The sequence below is a fragment of the Choloepus didactylus genome, chromosome X (genome assembly GCF_015220235.1).
Source record: "Choloepus didactylus isolate mChoDid1 chromosome X, mChoDid1.pri, whole genome shotgun sequence".
Lineage (NCBI taxonomy): Eukaryota > Metazoa > Chordata > Mammalia > Pilosa > Megalonychidae > Choloepus > Choloepus didactylus.
This window is the reverse complement of record NC_051334.1, coordinates 49,422,151-49,440,349: the sequence shown is the minus strand read 5'-3', so window position 1 is coordinate 49,440,349 and position 18,199 is coordinate 49,422,151. Positions and strand designations below refer to the sequence as shown.

Genomic DNA, 18,199 nt, shown 5'->3' with positions numbered 1-18,199 from the left:
CTCTTTCTTCCTTTTTAATATATGCGTTTAGTGCTATAAATTTCCCCTTTAGCACTGCTTTTGCTGCATGCCATGGGTTTTGGTATGTTGTGTCCTCATTTTCATTCGTCTCTATATATTTAGCAATTTCTCTTGCTATTTCTTCTTTAACCCACTGATTGTTTAGGAATGTGCTGTTTAACCTCCAGGTATTTGTGAATTTTCTAAGTCTCTGATGGTTATTGACTTCTAATTGTATTCCATTGTGGTCAGAGAATGTGCTTTGAATAATTTCAATCTTTTTAAATTTATTGAGGCTTGTTTTATGTCCCAGCATATGATCTATTCTGGAGAAAGTTCCGTGAGCACTAGAAAAGTATGTGTATCCTGGTGATTTGGGATGTAATGTCCTGTATATGTCTGTTAAATCTAATTCATTTATCAGATTGTTTAGGTTTTCAATTTCCTTATTGGTCTTCTGTCTGGTTGATCTATCTATAGGAGAAAGTGATGTGTTGAAGTCTCCCACAATTATTGTGGAAACATCAATTGCTTCCTTTAGTTTTGCCAGTGTTTCTCTCATGTATTTTGTGGCACCTTGATTGGGTGCATAGACATTTACGATTGTTATTTCTTCTTGCTGAATTGCCCCTTTTATTAGTATGTAGTGGCCTTCCTTGTCTCTCAAAACATCCCTGCATTTAAAGTCTATTTTGTCTGAGATTAATATTGCTACACCTGCTTTCTTTTGGCTGTAGCTTGCATGAAATATTTTCTTCTATCCTTTCACTTTCAGTTTCTTTGTGTCCCTGTGTCTAAGATGAGTCTCTTGTATGCAACATATTGATGGTTCATTTTTTTTTGATCCATTCTGCGAATCTATATCTTTTAATTGGGGAGTTTAATCCATTTACATTCAAGGTTATAACTGTGAAGGCATTTCTTGAATCCGCCATCTTATCCTTTGGTTTATGTTTGTCATATTTTTCCCCTCTGTCTATTAATATCCTTTACTGTACCCATACCGAATCTCTTTAGTACTGAACCTTTCTCCAAGTCTCTCTGTCCTTTCTTTGTTTCTCTGTCTGTAGGGCTCCCTTTAGTATCTCCAGTAGGGCAGGTCTCTTGTTAGCAAATTCTCTCAGCATTTGTTTGTCTGTGAAAAATTTAAGCTCTCCCTCAAATTTGAAGGAGAGCTTTGCTGGATAAAGTATTCTTGGCTGGAAATTTTTCTCACTCAGAATTTTAAATATATCGTGCCACTGCCTTCTTGCCTCCATGGTGGCTGCTGAGTAGTCACTACTTAGTCTTATGCTGTTTCCTTTGTATGTGGTGAATTGCTTTTCTCTTGCTGCTTTCAGAACTTGCTCCTTCTCTTCTGTGTTTGACAGTGTGATCAGTATATGTCTCGGAGTGGGTTTTTTTGGATTTATCCTATTTGGGGTTCGCTGAGCATTTATGATTTGTGTATTTATGTTGTTTAGAAGATTTGGGAAGTTTTCCCCAACAATTTCTTTGAATACTCTTCCTAGACCTTTACCCCTTTCTTCCCCTTCTGGGACACCAATGAGTCTTATATTCGGACGTTTCATATTATCTATCATATCCCTGAGGTCCATTTCGATTTTTTCAAATTTTTTCCCCATTCTTTCTTTTATGCTTTCATTTTCCATTCTGTCATCTTCCAGGTCACTGATTCGTTGTTCAACTTCCTCTAGTCTTGTACTATGAGTGTCCAGAATCTTTTTAATTTGATCAACAGTTTCTTTAATTTCCATAAGATCATCCATTTTTTTATTTAGTCTTGCAATGTCTTCTTTATGCTCTTCTAGGGTCTTCTTGATTTCCTTCATATCCCGTACTATGGTCTCATTGTTCATCTTTAGTTCTTTGAGTAGCTGCTCTAGGTGCTGTGTCTCTTCGGATCTTTTGATTTGGGTGCTTGGGCTTGGGTTATCCATATCGTCTGGTTTTTTCATATGTTTTATAATTTTCTGTTGTTTTTGGCCTCGTGGCATTTGCTGAACTTGATAGGGTTCTTTTAGGATTTGTAGACCAATTGAAGTCCTTATCTCTAATTTATCAGATCTACAGCTTCGTGGAGTACACTTTCTCTAACTAACCAGCAGGTGGCGTCCACGAGCCACCTGTTCTCCACAAGCCAGTTCTCCCCTGCTTAGCCTTTTTGGTGAGTGGGGGAGTGAGTCTTGTGTGGTCCAATTGGTGTACCAAGCTTGCGTGTGTAGTTGGTGTTGCCTGCCCTGTATATGGGGCGTGTTTCTGGGCAGTCAGGGAGGGGGGGGTGGCTCTAACAATCAAATCTCCCTGGTGATCCTAGAGTTTTAAGGCTGCTGCAATAGTCTAATCCTTCAGTTCAGTCCTGCCACAGTTTGTCTCTGCCACTGACCCACAAGTCCTTGGTATTGGCGTATGGCTCCTGAGACTTGCAAGTGGGCCCCTCTTCCAGGCCGTGCACCCCCTGGTCCTCTGTTGAGGGATGACTGTGCTATGTCACAGGTGAGTGCCATCCCCCCAGAGCAGTTCTGGGCTGCTGGGCTGTGTAGGGAGGCTCCCAGTCTGCTGAAATGATGGCTGAATGGGGCTTTGTTAATTCACACTGCTCTACCTTCCCAACTCTGGGACAATCAGCTGAGGTTGCAGGGAAGGCTAATGTCCACGCCCAGTTTTGTGGTGTGTGCCTGTTATTTGAAGCCCTTCCGTCACACTGGGTTGTCTGGGGCAGTTCTGTGCTATGGGGCTGGCGATGGGCAGGAGTGTTTCCTGTCCACCAGGATGATGGCTGTGAGCGGACACCCCCCTTTTCTTGGGAAGTTGTGGTGTTTAGTGAATTTTCTCAGCCACTGGATTATTGCGTTTTGTCTCAGAGCTCTCCTAGTTCTGCTCTTGACTTGACCTGCCGAAATTGCAGGTCTTTGAAGCTTTCTGTATTGGGCTTCTTAGAGTAATTGTTTTAGAAAAAGAGAAAAGGATTAAAAAAAAAAAAAAAAGGGCCCTCCTCAGAGATCTCATGAGTTATTGAAATGCTAATAGACAAAGCAACCAGGGCCATTAAGGAAAGGTCCACAGGGCAGAGAGATCAGCTTTTCTTCGGGATTTGCATATGCGCCTCAGGGCCTGAGCTCTGCCCTTCCCCCTTCTATGTTCACCAGAACTCCAAAAATCCTCCGCTTTTGTTTTGGAGTTTTTCGTGTTTTTTTTTTTCTATGCCTGTCTCCTCTCTGCTGGGCTGGCTGCTCTCAGATTCTCTGGTGTCTGGTCTCAGTCTATCTATGGTTGGAGTTTGGATCAGCAGAATGAGTTTCTGATTAGGGCTGCCACTGCAGTTCTCCCTTCTCCTTCCCGGAGCTGACAGCCCCTCCTCCCATGGGACTGAGCCTGGCAGGGAGGGGCGCGGGTCCCCTGGCCGCAAAAACTTACAGATTTCGCTGATCTCAGCAGTTCCACGTTTTCATGAGTGTTGTATGAAGTAGGCCCAAAGTCAGATTGCTCTGTGGTGTCCAGTCCACGCAGTTCCTGGCTTTCTACCTACTTTCCTGGAGGAGTAACTAAAACATACAGCTCACCAGTCTGCCATCTTTCCCCGCCTCCAGTTCTCATTTTTAAGGGCCTGCCTTGGGCAGTCAGTCCAATCAGTCCTGTATGTCCATGTCACCAGCCAGGTGGCATTCATCTGCCCCACAGAATGACTGAGTGACTGCTAGGGGAAAGGACGGGGGGGAGGCATTTGGAGATGTTAACAGGTGTTTTTCCTGTGAGTTGCAGGAGTGACCTCATCCCTGCTGTTTGTGATAGGCTTCTTTATCAGGTTATGGGTATGGTGATGAAATCATGGACAGAACTGTCTGGCAGGGGATGGCAGACCCAATTGTCACTTAAATTTAAGGCCCATTTAACAGTTGGGGAGAGCTGCATCAGGGCACTTTCCTTTGTGAGGAAGCCTCCAGGGTGGTTCTGAAAGAAACAGATCATTAATGTCCCTCCCTCCACTCTATTTCCCAGGGATTCTTTCCTATTCAGCTGCCAGGTTACTGCTGACCCTCTACTGGCATAAAGTCATTGTGTACCATTCCAGTAGGATTAAGTTGTTCACCTTCATTTCAATCATCCCTAATAGTACCCAGACCTTTCATCTGGAATGGTCAGGTGCAAGAGGGACAAAGGCATTTTCATAAATTTACAGATATTCCTTATGTTCTACACTTTGGCCCATGTGGGTCTTTGTAGGAGGACACAGTGAGCAGTGTACTGAACCAAGTGGTCATTTTCCTTATGATCTAGGTCAATGCCTATCCAACCAGAGAATCCAGGTGGCTAAACCAGAAGTAGATTTAAATTCCTTAGGCTCCCTTTGGTTCGACTGCCACCCAGAGGGCTACTAGGTAGGCCAGCCTAGGGTTTCCTTTAGGGGAAAGAAAGAAGAATTATGCCCAGGAATGGTCAAGAGAGAGTCAGAAATTTTCAAAATTTGTCCATATGACTCCCAACACCTTTCATTTCAGGGAGTGGCCAAGAGGAGATGATCCGTTTCTGGGGACAGCCACATTCATTGAGCAAACCACTTTACTAAGGTGAGCGGTCCAGGGAGAGGTGAGGGAGGTAGAGTCTAAAATCCTTTTGAGTCGATTTTGAGGAGGCTGTTCCAATGCTGAGATACCGGTAATGGTAGGGAGTGTGGAAGGTCCTTTGAATACCTTAACTGTAAGCACATTGTTATCTAGTTTTGCATTCAAAGGTGCACTACATTCAGACTGCAAATGGTCCAGAAAGCAGAAAACATGACACATATTAATTCTAAGAGCCACAGTTGTGAAGTGGGATTTGACTGAGCGGAACGAAACAGCAATATTTTGACCTGAAAAAGTGTCAACATTGGTGCCATACCAGTGAAAGCCCTGAGAGGTGTTTAAGTTCTGATGTAGTCACTTTTCCAGGAATGGGTGGGGGCCACACCTCATGTGATATGGCCTCCATCACTACAGTGGGTCATCTTTCGGCAAGAGTCACAGTCTGCCATGTGGTGGGGGCATCTGCATCAGAAACAGAGTCCTTTAATTTGTGCCAGTCTATGATGATGGGTGTAGTACCATATCCAGTGGGATGATAGATCCAGCAGCAATGGCAGTGATCTGGGCAGTGCAAAGTTAATCAACAGCTTGATTCCATTGGGTCTCATCAGAGAACAGATCCTGGGACTCTACATGGGTGATATTGTTTAATCAGCAGCTGTGATTTGTTTCCACAGTTCATGATACCAAAGAGGGGTGTCTAATATATCAATCTGTGGTGTTCCAAGTGGAAGACCAAATACCTAGCTCAAGGGTCAGCCACATTATACCATGGCTCACCTAAGGAAGTTTGGGCCTGAGCCATGAGAGGGGACTGAGTTCTTCCCAGTGACTGGAGCAATCAAGCCCATTTTCAGTTCTGCAGAACTGGCCTTGAAGTTGAACAGCTGCAGTGCCCAGTGGATACCATCACATTTCAGCTTAGCCAAACCATCAGTGGACCAGGTCTAGACATTTAGGAGGACCGCTGTGAATCAAGGGCCCCCATTATCCAGTGGCTTTGCTTTGGGCAATGGAGTGGGGGATGAATTTTCCTCCAAAGGGATAGCTATCATGTGTTCAGGTAAAGCTGAGATGCTGCTGTGGCCAGATCAGAGGTCTTGAATATACCATTTCCATTTGATAACTGAGGCTTGGTGGGCCCTTCCCACCTTGTTAGTCAGTGAGTCTAAGTTGTCCCACTCCAAGTGGAAAAGTCAGGCCAGGGAGTCAGAAGGCTCCCCATGGGTACAGAGATTTCTATACTAATTTTGCTACAGCTCTTCCAGTGTAGGGCAGCTCTGAACACCCAGGAAGTGCTCAGTAAACAGAGTTGACATTTTCAGATTGACTGATGAACATTCAGGAGCCTATCTCTGAAAGCAAAAGCAGAAACCTCTTTTGAGGGTCATACTGATTCCTCAGAGTACATCCCAAGCAGAGGACAGCCTTCATCCCAGGGAATCCAAACCAACTTTAAAGCCGTTTGGGCAAAAAAGATTCATAGGCTACGTGTCTCTCTTTGCTTGGAGTTAAGGAGGTTGACAGGGACATGGCCTGGATTTGGGGCCTGGACACCATGCACTGGGGGTGTTTTCTCCTGGAGAGATGGTTGAAGAGCAGTATGGGAACTGGAATTAGTAGAAGATGGAGGAGAGGTGGCAGCATGATAGCAATTATTAAGGCATTCTGACTTGTTCACTCAGCAACCTGTTATAGGTCACCAGGGATCAGGAAAATTTTGAGAAGATTTTGTACATAAGGTGGAAGGGCAAAGCATGAAAAGAGGATTAGGTATGACATGATATAGGAGACATGAATATAATATGTCTTCAGCAGAGGTGTCCTGACATGGGACACCTACCATGAGAGCAGATCTTGGCTGAACTGTGGAAGGTCTTGGATGCCAGTATAAAGAATTGAGGCTTTACCTCATAGACAACATACAGCCCTGAAGCATTTTACGTAGACAAATAAAGTTGAAAATGCTGCATTGCATACAGATCACTTCCCATCTTGAAACCCCTGACTTCTGACTGGGGGCAGGTGGAGGCAGGGTTCTAAAGGGAATTTGTTAAATATTAGCAAGTTTCATTTCCATTATTATAAAATGCCTATATTTAAGCATCACATTTGAAACAACTTAACATTAATATAAATTAATAGATTCTGTAAACAGGTTTGAAATTTAGAGAGTAATTATAGTGATGATTAGTGATAATTATATTTACATGTCCTCATGGGATTATGGCATGGGGTTTAGAGAACACATTTCCTTTATGATAAAACATCAGACAATTTTTTTTTTTGGCTGAGGAACATAAATTAAAGAAATCAACACAGTATGTTATAACTCCTTTAGAGCTCTCTACCATTTGAATTACCAAGATTCAAAAATGTTTTTAGCCAGAATTTTTCTCTGGGCTTTGATGGATTTATTTTTTCTACCCCTGTTTACAAAGCTTGGGGGGCCCTTTGACATCAAGATGATATGAATGAGTTTTTTATATGGATACCAAGGAATATCACCTTCCCAGCTGCTTTGGTTCTTAGGATTTACACTCATAAGATTTTGTAATTTCATCTCATCTTTACAAAAAGGCGTCAAAAGGCATATATTTTATTGGAAAAATGATACACTGTACACAGGCTATCAAGCCATATTGGCTCTGTCTCCCTGTCTCCCTATCTGATCTTCAAGGCTTGCTGTCTTTCTCTCTTCCCCTCTCTTTTCCATTTCTTCTCTCCCTCCTCGTTTCCTTCCCTTCTGCTCTCCTTCTGCATTGTCATTGTTCCAGTTTGCTAAAGCTGCTAGAGATGTGATATACTGGAAATAGATTGGCTTTTACAATGGAGGTTTATTAGTTCACAAATTTACAGTTCTAAGGCAATGCAAGTGTCCAAACCAAGGCATCAATAAGAAGATATCTTCACTGAAGAAAGGCCAATGGCGTTCAGAACACCTCTGTCAGCTGGGAAGGCACATGCTGGCGTCTGCTGGTCCTTTGCTCCTGGTTTGCATTGCTTTCAGCTTCTGTTCTCACTTAGCCTCTCTGAGGCAAACGCTGGGCTTCATCTCTTAGCTTAGCATCTCCAAACGTCTGCATCTCCAAGTGTCTGGGTCTGTATTAGCTCTCTTGAGGACTCCAGTGAACTAATTAAGACCCACCTTGAATGGGCCGGGTCACATCTCCATGGAAGTAATCAAATCAAAAGGTCCCACCCACAATAAGCTGGCACTCACAAGATTGGATTAAAATAACATGGCTTTTGTGGGGTACATAATAGATTCAAACCAGCTCAGACATAATAATCATCTTTTGTTGAAATGCTTGGCACATGGTTCATTATTTGAGGTATTATTATGTCCATTTTGGAGATTAGAAAACTATGCTTGAGGGAGGTGGAATAACTTCCTCCAAGTAACACTGGAGTGACCTGCTCTTCAACTCTTTGTGAGGAGGAGAATATTGTTTCTCCTAGACTTCTGTTTCCTTCCATGTGAAAGTCTGGGAGAAACAGCTCCACCAGCAGGAACATTCCTGGTATTTTGGTTTCTTAAAGCTGACAAATGAAATAAACCAGAAATGGGTTGGTTTGTCAATGGGGATTTATTAACTTACAAGCTTATAGTTCTAAGGCCGTGAAAATGTCCAGATCAAGGCATCATCAAGATAATACCTGGATTCTGAAGACCAATCCAGGACTCCTCTGTCAGATAGCAAGGCACATGGCAACGTTTGCTGGTCCTTTGCTCCTGGGTTTTATTGCTTTCAGCTTCTGGCTACTCCATCTCTCAGCTTCTCTGGCTTTTTCTCTCTAAGCTTCTATGGTGCCTTTTTTCTGTCTTAGCCTCTAGTGAGAGGATTAAGACCCACTCTGAATGAGGTGGATTGCATCTTAACTTAAGAGCCTACTCACCAAAAGATTCTACTTAAACTCATTTGGGTTATTTCCACTTTTTGGGTATTATGAGTAATGCTGTATGAACATTCATATACATGTTTTTGTGTGGACATACATTTTTGTTTCTCTTGGGAGTGTGATTGTTGGGTTGTAAGGTAACTCTGTGTTTCAATTTTTGAGGAACTATCAAACTGCTTTCCCAAGTGGCTGCAATATTTTATAATCCCACCCGAAATGAATGAGGGTTCCAATTCCTCAACATCCTTGTCAACATTTGTTATTGTCTTTAATATTTTAGCCACCCTGGGGAGTGTGAAGTGATATTTCATTGTGGTTTTGGTTTGCATTTCCATCATGACTAATGACATTGAGCATTTTTTCATATGCTTATTGACACTTCAATATCTTTTGATAAATGTCTATTCAAATCCTTTGCCCATTTTATAATTGGGTTATTTATTATTAAGATAAAAGTGTTCTTTTTATATTTTGGATACAAATCCCTTATCCAATATATGATTTGCAAATATTTTCTCCCATCGCATCAGTTGTCCTTTCATTTTATTGATGGTGTCCCTTGAAGCACAAACATTTAAATTTTGCTGATGTCCAATTTATCTGTGTTGTCCTTTGTTACTTGTGCTTTTGGATTCATATCTGTGCTGGTTTGAGTCTATTATGTACCCCCAAAAAGCTTATGTTCTTTTAATCCAATCTTGTAGGGGCAGACCTATTGTAGGTGGGAGCTTTTGATAAGGTTGTTTCCATGGAGATGGGACCCCACCCATTCAAGGTGGGTCTTAATTCCCTTGCTGGAGTCCTCTGTGAGAGGATAAAAGGCAGAGACAGTTTTGGAGGGAGCTCAGAGAAACTAAGATATGTAATCCAGAGTTTGCCCCTGGGAGAAGCAAGGAGCACCCACAGGAGCTGAGAGCCATTTTGAAACCAGAAGCTGAAGGACCAACAGACATTGCCATGTGCCTTCCCATGTGACAGAGGAACCCTGGATGCCATCAGCCTTTCCTCAGAGAAGTTTTCTTCCTCTTGATGCCTTAATTTGGACATTTTCATGGCCTTAGGACTGTAAATTTGCAACTTAATAAATCCCCATTGAAAAAGCCAACCCATTTCTGGTATATTGTATTCTGGCAGCTTTAGCAAACCTGAACAATATCTAAGAATCGATTGCCTAACCCAAGGTCATGGAGATTTATTCCAAGGTTTCCTTCTAAGCGTTTATAGTTTTAGTTTTTATATTTCTATGATCTATTTTTAGTTAATATTTGTATATGGTTTGAAGTAGTGATTCAATTTCTTTCTTTTGCATGTGGATATCTAGATGTCCCAGCACCATTTTTTGAAAAGGTTATTCTTTCCTCATTGTATTGTCTTGGCACCCTTGTCAATAATTGATTAACCACAAATGTAAGAGTTTATTTCTGGACCATAATGTATGTGTTTATTTGACATTCTGGAAAAGGAAAAACTATGGGGATGTAGAATAGATCAGTGGTTGTTATGCTTTAGTTGTGGGGGGATCGTTTTGACTTCAAAGTGACGTATGAGAGAACTTTTGGGAGCAATGAGTCAGGCCCGTGTCCTGGTATGGTGGTGGTTTTATTTGTATACATGTATTAAAATGCATAGTATTGGTTGTCCTCCTTGCCTTCCAGGCCACCTGCACTCTGCTGGAGTCCACCTGCTGCCGCCACCATGTTGCACACCATGTTGGCTCCATCACCCTGGCCTGGGCCCCTATATTCTACATTATAATACATTTACTTTACATTTTTCAGGGAGTTCACATTAGTGGTAAAATACAATATCTCTCCTTTTATGTCTGGCTTATTTCACTCAGCATTATGTCTTCAGGATTCATCCATGTTGTCATATGTTTCATGGCCTTGTTCCTTCTTACTGCTGCGTAGTATTCCATTGTGTGTATATACCACATTTTGTTTATCCACTCATCAGTTGAAGGACATTTGAGTTGTTTCCACCTCTTGGCAATTGTGAACAATGCTGCTGTGAACATTGGCGTGCAGATATCTGTTCATGTCACTACTTTCAGATCTTCTGGGTATATACCGAGAAGTGAAACTGCCGGATTATAGGGTAACTTGATATCTGGTTTTCGGAGGAACTGCCAAACTGTCTTCCATAGTGGCTGTACTTTTATACGGTCCCACCAGCAATGAATAAGAGGATCTCCACATCTTCTCCAGCATTTGTAGTTTCCTGTTTATTTAATAGCAGCCATTCTTATTGGTGTGAGATGATATCTCATTGTGGTCTTGATTTGCATCTCCCTAATAGCTAGTGAAGATGAACATATTTTCATGTGTATTTTTGCCATTTGTATTTCCTCTTCAGAGAAATGTCTTTTCATATCTTTTGCCCATTTTATAATTGGGCTGTTTGTACTAGTGTTGTTGAGTTGCAGGATTTCTTTACATATGCAAGCTATCAGTCTCTTATCAGAGACATGGTTTCCAAACATTTTCTCCCATTGAGTTGGCTGCCTCTTCACCTTTTTGATGAATTCATTTGAGGCACAGAAGCTTTTGATTTTGAAGAGTTCCAATTTAACTATTTTTAATTTCATTGCTTGTGCTTTGGGTGTAAGGTCTAAGAAGATAGCTCCTAATACAAGGCCTTGAAGATGTTTCCCTACATTATCTTCTATGAGTTTTATGGTACTGTCTCTTATATTGAGGTCTTTGATCCACTTTGAGTTAATTTTTGTATAGGATGTGAGGTAGGGGTCCTCTTTCATTCTTTTGGATATGGATATCCAGTTCTTCCAGCCCCATTTGTTGAAGAGACAATTCTGTCCCAGCTCAGTGGATTTGGGGGCTTTATAAAAAATCAGGCGACCATATTTCTGGGGGTCAATTTCTGAACTCTCAATTGGATTCCATTGGTCAATATGTCTATTTTGTGCCAATACCATGCTGTTTTGACTACTGTGGCTTCATAGTAGGCTTCAAAGTCAGGAAGTGTAAGTCCTCCCACTTCATTTTTGTTTTTTAGAATGTTTTTAGCAGTTCGAGATCCCTTTCCCTTCCAAATAAATTTGATATCTAGCTTTTCCAAGTCTGAAAATTAGGTTGTGGAAATTTTGATTGGAAATGCATTGAATCTGTAGATCAATTTGGGTAGGATTGACATCTTAACAACATTTAGCCTTCCTATCCATGAACGCGGAATATCTTTCCATATTTTTAGGTCCCCTTTTATTTCTTTTAGTAAAGTTGTGTAATTTTCTGTGTAGAGGTCTTTTACATCCTTGGTTAAATTTATTCCTACATCCTTGATGTTTTTAGTTGCTATTGTGAATGGAATTTTTTCCTTGAGTGTCTCTTCAGTTAGGTCATTTACAGTGTATAGGAACATTACTGACTTTTGTGCATTAATCTTGTTTCCTGCCACTTTGCTGAATTTGTTTATTAGCTCAAGTAGCTGTGTCATCGATTTCTCAGGGTTTTCCAAATATATGATCATGTCATCTGCAAATAATGACTATTTTACTTCTTCCCTCCAATTTGTATGCCTTTCATTACTTTGTCTTGCTAGATTGCTCTGGCTAGAACTTCTAGCACAAGGTTGAATAATAGAGGTGACAGTGGGCATCCTTGTCTCATTCCTGATCTTAGAGGGAAGGCTATCAGTCTCTCACCATTGAGTACTATGCTGGCTGTGGGTTTTTCATATATGCACTTTACCATATTGAGGAAGTTTCCTTCAATTCCTATCTTTTGAAGTGATTTTATCAAAAATGGATGCTGAATTTTGTCAAATGCTTTTTCAGCATCTATTGAGATGATCATTTGATTTTACCCTTTTGATTTGTTAATGTGTTGTATTACATTGATTGATTTTCTTATGTTGAACCACCCTCGCATGCCTGGGATGAACCCCACTTGGTCATGGTGTATGATTTTTTTAATATGTCTTTGGATTTGATTTGCAAGTATTTTGTTGAGAATTTTTGCATTTATATTCATTAGGGAGATTGGCCTGTAGTTTTCCTTTCTCACAGCATTTTTATGTGGCTTTGGTGTTAGGGTGATATTAGCTTCATAAAATGAGTTAGGTAGTGTTCCATTTTCTTCAATTTTTTGAAAGAGTTTGAGTAGGAATGGTGTCAATTTTTTTTGAAAGTTTGGTAAAATTCCCCTGTGAAGTCATCTAGCCCTGGGCTTTTATTTGTGGGAAGCTTTTTGATAACTGATTAGTTCTCTTTACTTGTGATTGGTTTGGTGAGGTCTTATATTTCTTCTCTGGTCAGTCTAGGTTATTCATGTGTTTCCAGGAAATTATCCATATCCTCCAAATTTCTAGTTTGCTGGCAAACAGTTGTTCATAGTATCCTCTTATGATTTTTTTTAAATTTCTTGGGTATCCACAGTAATGTCCCCCTTCTCATTTATGATTTTGTTTATTTGGGTCTTCTCTCTTTTTGACTTTGTCAGTCTAGTGAAGAGTTTGTCAATCTTACAGATCTTCTGAAAGATCCAACTTTTGGTTTTATTTATTCTCCCTATTGTTTTTTTGTTTTTTGTTCTCCATATCATTTATTTCTGCTTTAATCCTTGTTATTTCTTTTCTTTACTTGCTTTAGGGTTAGTTTGCTGATCATTCTCCAGCTTCTTCAGTTGTTCCATTAGTTCTTTGATTTTAGCTCTTTTTTCCTTTTTTTAGTGTGCATTTAGAGCCATAAATTTCCCCCTCAGCACCACTTTTGCTGCATCCCATGGGTTTTGATAATGCTGTGTTCTCTTTTTCATTCATCTCTAGATATTTAGCAATTTCTCTTGCAATTTCTTCTTTGACTCAGTAATTGTTTAGGAGTGTATTGTTTAACCTCCACATATTTGTGTATGTTCTGGTTCTTTGATGGTTATTGACTTCTAGCTGTATTCCACTGTGATCAGAGAATGTGCTTTGAATAATTTCAATCTTTTTAAATTTGAGGCTTGTTTTATGCCCCAGCATGTGATCTGTCCTGGAGAACATGAGCACTGAAGAAGAATGTATATCCTGGTAATTTGGGATGCAATGATCTATATATGTCTGTTAAATCTAATTCATTTATCACATTGTTGAGGTTCTCAATTTCCTTATTGGTCCTCTGTCTGGTTGTTCTAGCTATAGAAGAGAGTGGTATATTGAAATCTCCCATGATTATTGTAGAAATGTCTATTGCTTCTTTCAGTTTTGCCAATGTTTGTCTCATGTACTTTGGAGCACCATGACTGTGTGCATAATCATTTATGATTGTTTTTTCTTCTTGAATTGCCCTTTTTATTAGTATATAGTGTCTTTCTTTGCCTCTTAAGACATTTTTGCATTTAAAGTCTATTTTATCTGAAATTAGTATTGCCACCCCTGCTTTCTTTTGGCTGTAGTTTGCGTGGAAATATTTTCCCCATCCTTTCACTTTCAATGTCCTTGTATCTCTGGGTCTAAGATGAGTCTCTTGTAAACAGCATATTGATGGGTCATACTTTTTAATCCATTCTGCCAATCTGTATCATTTTTTTGGAAAAGATTTTTTATTCAGTGTTTAAGTAAGATTAAAAACTACAAGATTTTGCTTGCAGCTGATGAGTGAAAAGAGAAAAGTTAGACATAAATTATCATCTGATTGGCTAATCAAAATGTTCTAACAGAGTCAAATTACTCAGTCACATACCAGTTATTTTGTGGTGGCTTAAGAGTTTTGGAGCAAAATAGCTTGAAGCAAAATGTGTCATCTGAGAGCATAGGGCTAGTAAGTATATAAAATACTGAATAAGAAAGCTGATGAAGGGAGGTTGAGTCAGACCTTTTGATTATTTTAGGCTTCTAGCAGTTGGTTACCATATGCAATGATCTAGGAGCCAGTTATTTTCTCTCTTGACTTTTTCAGTTTAACGACTTTAACCCACATCCCTAAACAAGAATAAAGGGACACTTTATAGATCAGTTGGAAAACATAAAGCAGTCCTACTTCTCCAGTAGAATTTTAGTTGAATTAAATCATAAAAGAAACAATGATTATTGCACATATCACACTTGTCACACTACATCTGTTGAGTAGAATTCCCATTCCAAGTGTTGTTTTCATCTTCACCATCATCTTGGGTCCTCAATCTATATATCTTCCCTTCCTTTTTAAAGTCTTCCCTATGTTTCTCCAGCACTCTTTTTCTGACTTTTTCCCTTTTTCCTGAGTTGCCAGATGATGCAAGGTTTGAGTGTTCTGATGCTGCTGTTCTCACAGAATTCTGTGCAGGAGGAGGATTACTAAATAAGAAACTGCTACTCAATCTCCAGATGGCAAGGAATGGGTAATGTCTGTCCCCAACAATGTCCAAATGTCTCCACTAGAAGAAGGTACCGTGGATGTCTTTGGTCTTCCTGCTGGCAACAGTACCATTGTTGGATAGAGTAGAGACTAAACTTTCTGACTGGTTTTCATTTGCAACTGATGTATCACCTTTCAATGAGTGCATCTTTTGGTATAGCAACAAAACTGTGTGTGGATGCCTCTGTCACTTTCTTATCTTCCCAACTTGCAGCCATCTGTGTAGACTGCCATGAACACCATGAAGCACTTGGGGCAAGTTCCAAATCTAGTAATTTCTTTTTATAATCTTCTTTGGTAAATTCCCTCCTGGGAAACATGGTTGCTAAGGAAAAATTGCCATAAGTGTTGCCAACAGTCTGTGCAGCAAACTGCCTTGCTTCTTCTAATGGAGCATCAGAAGGGAAATGATTTGTAAAGGAAGAGCCATCAAGAAGATGGATTGAATTCTTACAATAGTGCTTCTTTCCTTTGCGTAAGATTCCCTCTTGAATTCCATTTCTGGCTGCTTGGCCAGCAAGGCAGCAGATTTGGCAACATTTACTCCTTCCTTTGTTTTTGCAAAATGAGCATCTCTCTCTGCACAGTCCAGTGCAATCTAGACTGCTCATTATCACCTGCCATGAACACCATGAAGACTGTGCTTCACCTCTTGGCCAATGAGATGGCAGCCAAAAAGGAACCCTGGAACCACAGAATCGCTTTCCTCAGGCCCAGGCGCTCACTAGGTGTGTTGATGCCACTGTGGTCCTGAAGCTAACCCTGCCCTCCCCACTTAGTTAGGCTGTGCAGCCCCCACAGCCTGGGCTGGTCCATCCCCTGCCTCTTGCTCTGCATGGGCTCACATCCCAATCTATATCTTTTAATTGGGGAGTTTAATCCATTCACATTCAATGTTATTACTATGAAGGCAGATCTTGAGTCAGCCATCTTATCCTTTGGTTTTTAGTTGTCTGATCTATTCCCCCCCCCCTCTTTATTTCCTTTATGTTACCTTTACTAATACTCTTCAGTTCTGTGCCCTTCTCCAGGCCTCTCTCTCCTGTCTTTTTTCTCAGTGGATAGAGCTCCCTCTAGTATTTTTTTGCAGGGCAGGTCTCTTGTTAACAGATTCTCTCAGCATTTGTTTGTCCGTGAAAATTCTAAGCTCTCCCTCCATTTTGAAGGAGAGTTTTGCTGGACAAAGAATTCTCGGCTGGCAATTTTTCTCTTTCAGAGTTTTAAATATGGCAGCAGTGACTTCTACGCTCCATGGTGCCCACTGAGTATTCAGTACTTACTCTTATGTTGTTTCCCTTGTATGTGGTGAATCGCTTCTCTCTTGCTGCTTTCAGAACTTTCTCCTTCTCTTCAGCATTTGACAATCTTATTAGTATATGTCTTGGAGTGGGTTTATTTGGATTTATTCTATTTGGAGTTCATTGGGTTTCTTTGATTTGCATATTTATGTCATTTAGAAGAGTTCAGATGTATTCCCCAATAACATCTTTGAATACTCTTCCTAGCCCTTTACTCTTCTCTTCACCTTCTGGAATGCCAATGATTCTTATATTTGTGCACTTCATGTTGTCCATCATTTCCCTGAGATCCATTTCAAATTTTTCAATTTTTTTCACCATTTGTTCTTTTGTGCTTTTGCATTCCATTGCCCTATCCTCAAGTTTGCTAATTCTTTCCTCTGCCTCTTCAAATCTGCTGTTATCTGTCTCAAGTATGTTTTTAATTTAATCAACTGTATCCATAAGAGCTGCTATTTTTTAAATTTGCTCTTTCTAATTCTTCTTTATGCTCTTCTAGGGTATTCTTGATGTCCTTAGCCATCTCATTGAAGTTGTTTTGGAAATTTGTGTGTACTCCTGTTATTAATCACTCCAAGTTCAGTGTCTTCTCTTGCTTTTAATTTGGCCATTTGGGTTTCCATATCTTCTAGTTTCTTCATATGCTTTATGATTTTCTGTTGTTGTTGGCCTTATGGCATTTGCTTATCTTGATAAGGTTATTTTAAGATATGCAGGATTATTTGAACATTTGTCTATAATTTGGTAGAGCTACAGCTTGGCAGAGTGCACTTTTCCTGTCCTATCAGAAGGTGGTACTCTTGAGCCGCTTGTTACCCTCAAGCCAGCTCCCCCCTCCCCCAGCTTCATCTGTGTGCTGGGTGGGGTCCAAACCGGGTGGAAATCCACTCAGCACACTAATTTTCCATGTGCACTGGGGACTGCCAGCCCTGTGGGAGGGGTGTGGGTCCTGTGCAGTTTGATAGGGAGTCCACTCCAGGGCACAGTGGTCCTGGCAATTCCTGGGGCTGCAAGTGGACAACTCTGGCACTGTGGAGCTGCCCATCTCACCTTCCATCTCAAATACTCTGCGGTACCTGTCCACCATGCACCCATGAGTCCCTGGGGTTGGGGAGGGGCTCCTGGCACTTCCATACATTGCTCTTGCTTCTAGGCTGTGTACACTGTGGGCTTCCATGGAGGAAGAGTGGTTGTGGTCACAAATCCACCATATCCTGAGTTCCCTCATAGGAGCTCTCGGCCATGGGGCTGTGAAGGGTTATCTCCCTAGCCAACTGCTTAGAAGGCTGCATGGGGCATGGAAGGCTGCTCCCTTCCATGCTCGTCAGTCAGCTTCAACTGCCTGTCCCCAGCAGTGTTCCAGGCCAAACACTCATCCACCTAAACGCAGTCTCTCTGTGTCTCTAGCTATGTCCTCACCTTGTGGTGTAGAAGTCCTTGCCTACCCTGGAACTGCTGTTCTGGAATGCTTTCTGTCCTTTATCTACTGTTTTCATGGAGGAGAATTAGAATTTTGCTCTGCCTCTCCTAATCCACCATCTTTCTGGAACTCTAATACTTTTAAATAGTGAGAATTTTGGTACCACAAATCACCCCAAACCAAACATTGGTGTCTTTTGCCAGTAAAAGCTGTCCTCTTTGCAGATGCTTGTCATAGAAGTTGACAAAAAGCCTTAGATTATGCATTGGGTAGGGTACTGTTTAAGTTTCCTTTGTATGGACCATTGTTTCTTGGCTGTTTGCCTGCCTTGTAGTCTTTTGTTGCACTTAGGACATTTTAATATTTTAATGTGTTATCTCTGGAATTTAGTCAATGAAGTGTCTATCCTTAAGCTTGTATCTAGTTAGTATTGTGACTGAGATTTCCTCGAAGGCTAGGACCTTAACAAACAAGAAAAAGAAAGGAAAACACCTTTCCCAGTCATTGCAGATTGACCTGTTTTTGTGCTCTCCTTCAGAGCTTAGCCATCTGTGCTGGTTTGAAACTGTTATGTACCACAGAAAAGGCCATGTTCTTTTAATCCATTCATGTGGGTGCAGACCTATTGCGGGTGTGACCTTTTGATTAGGTAGTTTCAATTGAGATGTGACCCACCCCA

The 18,199-nt window shown here is 40.9% G+C and overlaps 2 pseudogenes; both read right to left on the bottom strand.

Annotated features, from left to right (window-relative positions):
* The window catches only part of LOC119522126, a 39,247-nt pseudogene extending 29,070 nt beyond the window's left edge, over positions 1-10,177 (bottom strand).
* Positions 10,178-14,429: 4,252 nt separating this feature from the next.
* LOC119522124 lies at positions 14,430-17,419 on the bottom strand (annotated as a pseudogene).
* Positions 17,420-18,199: the final 780 nt, after the last annotated feature.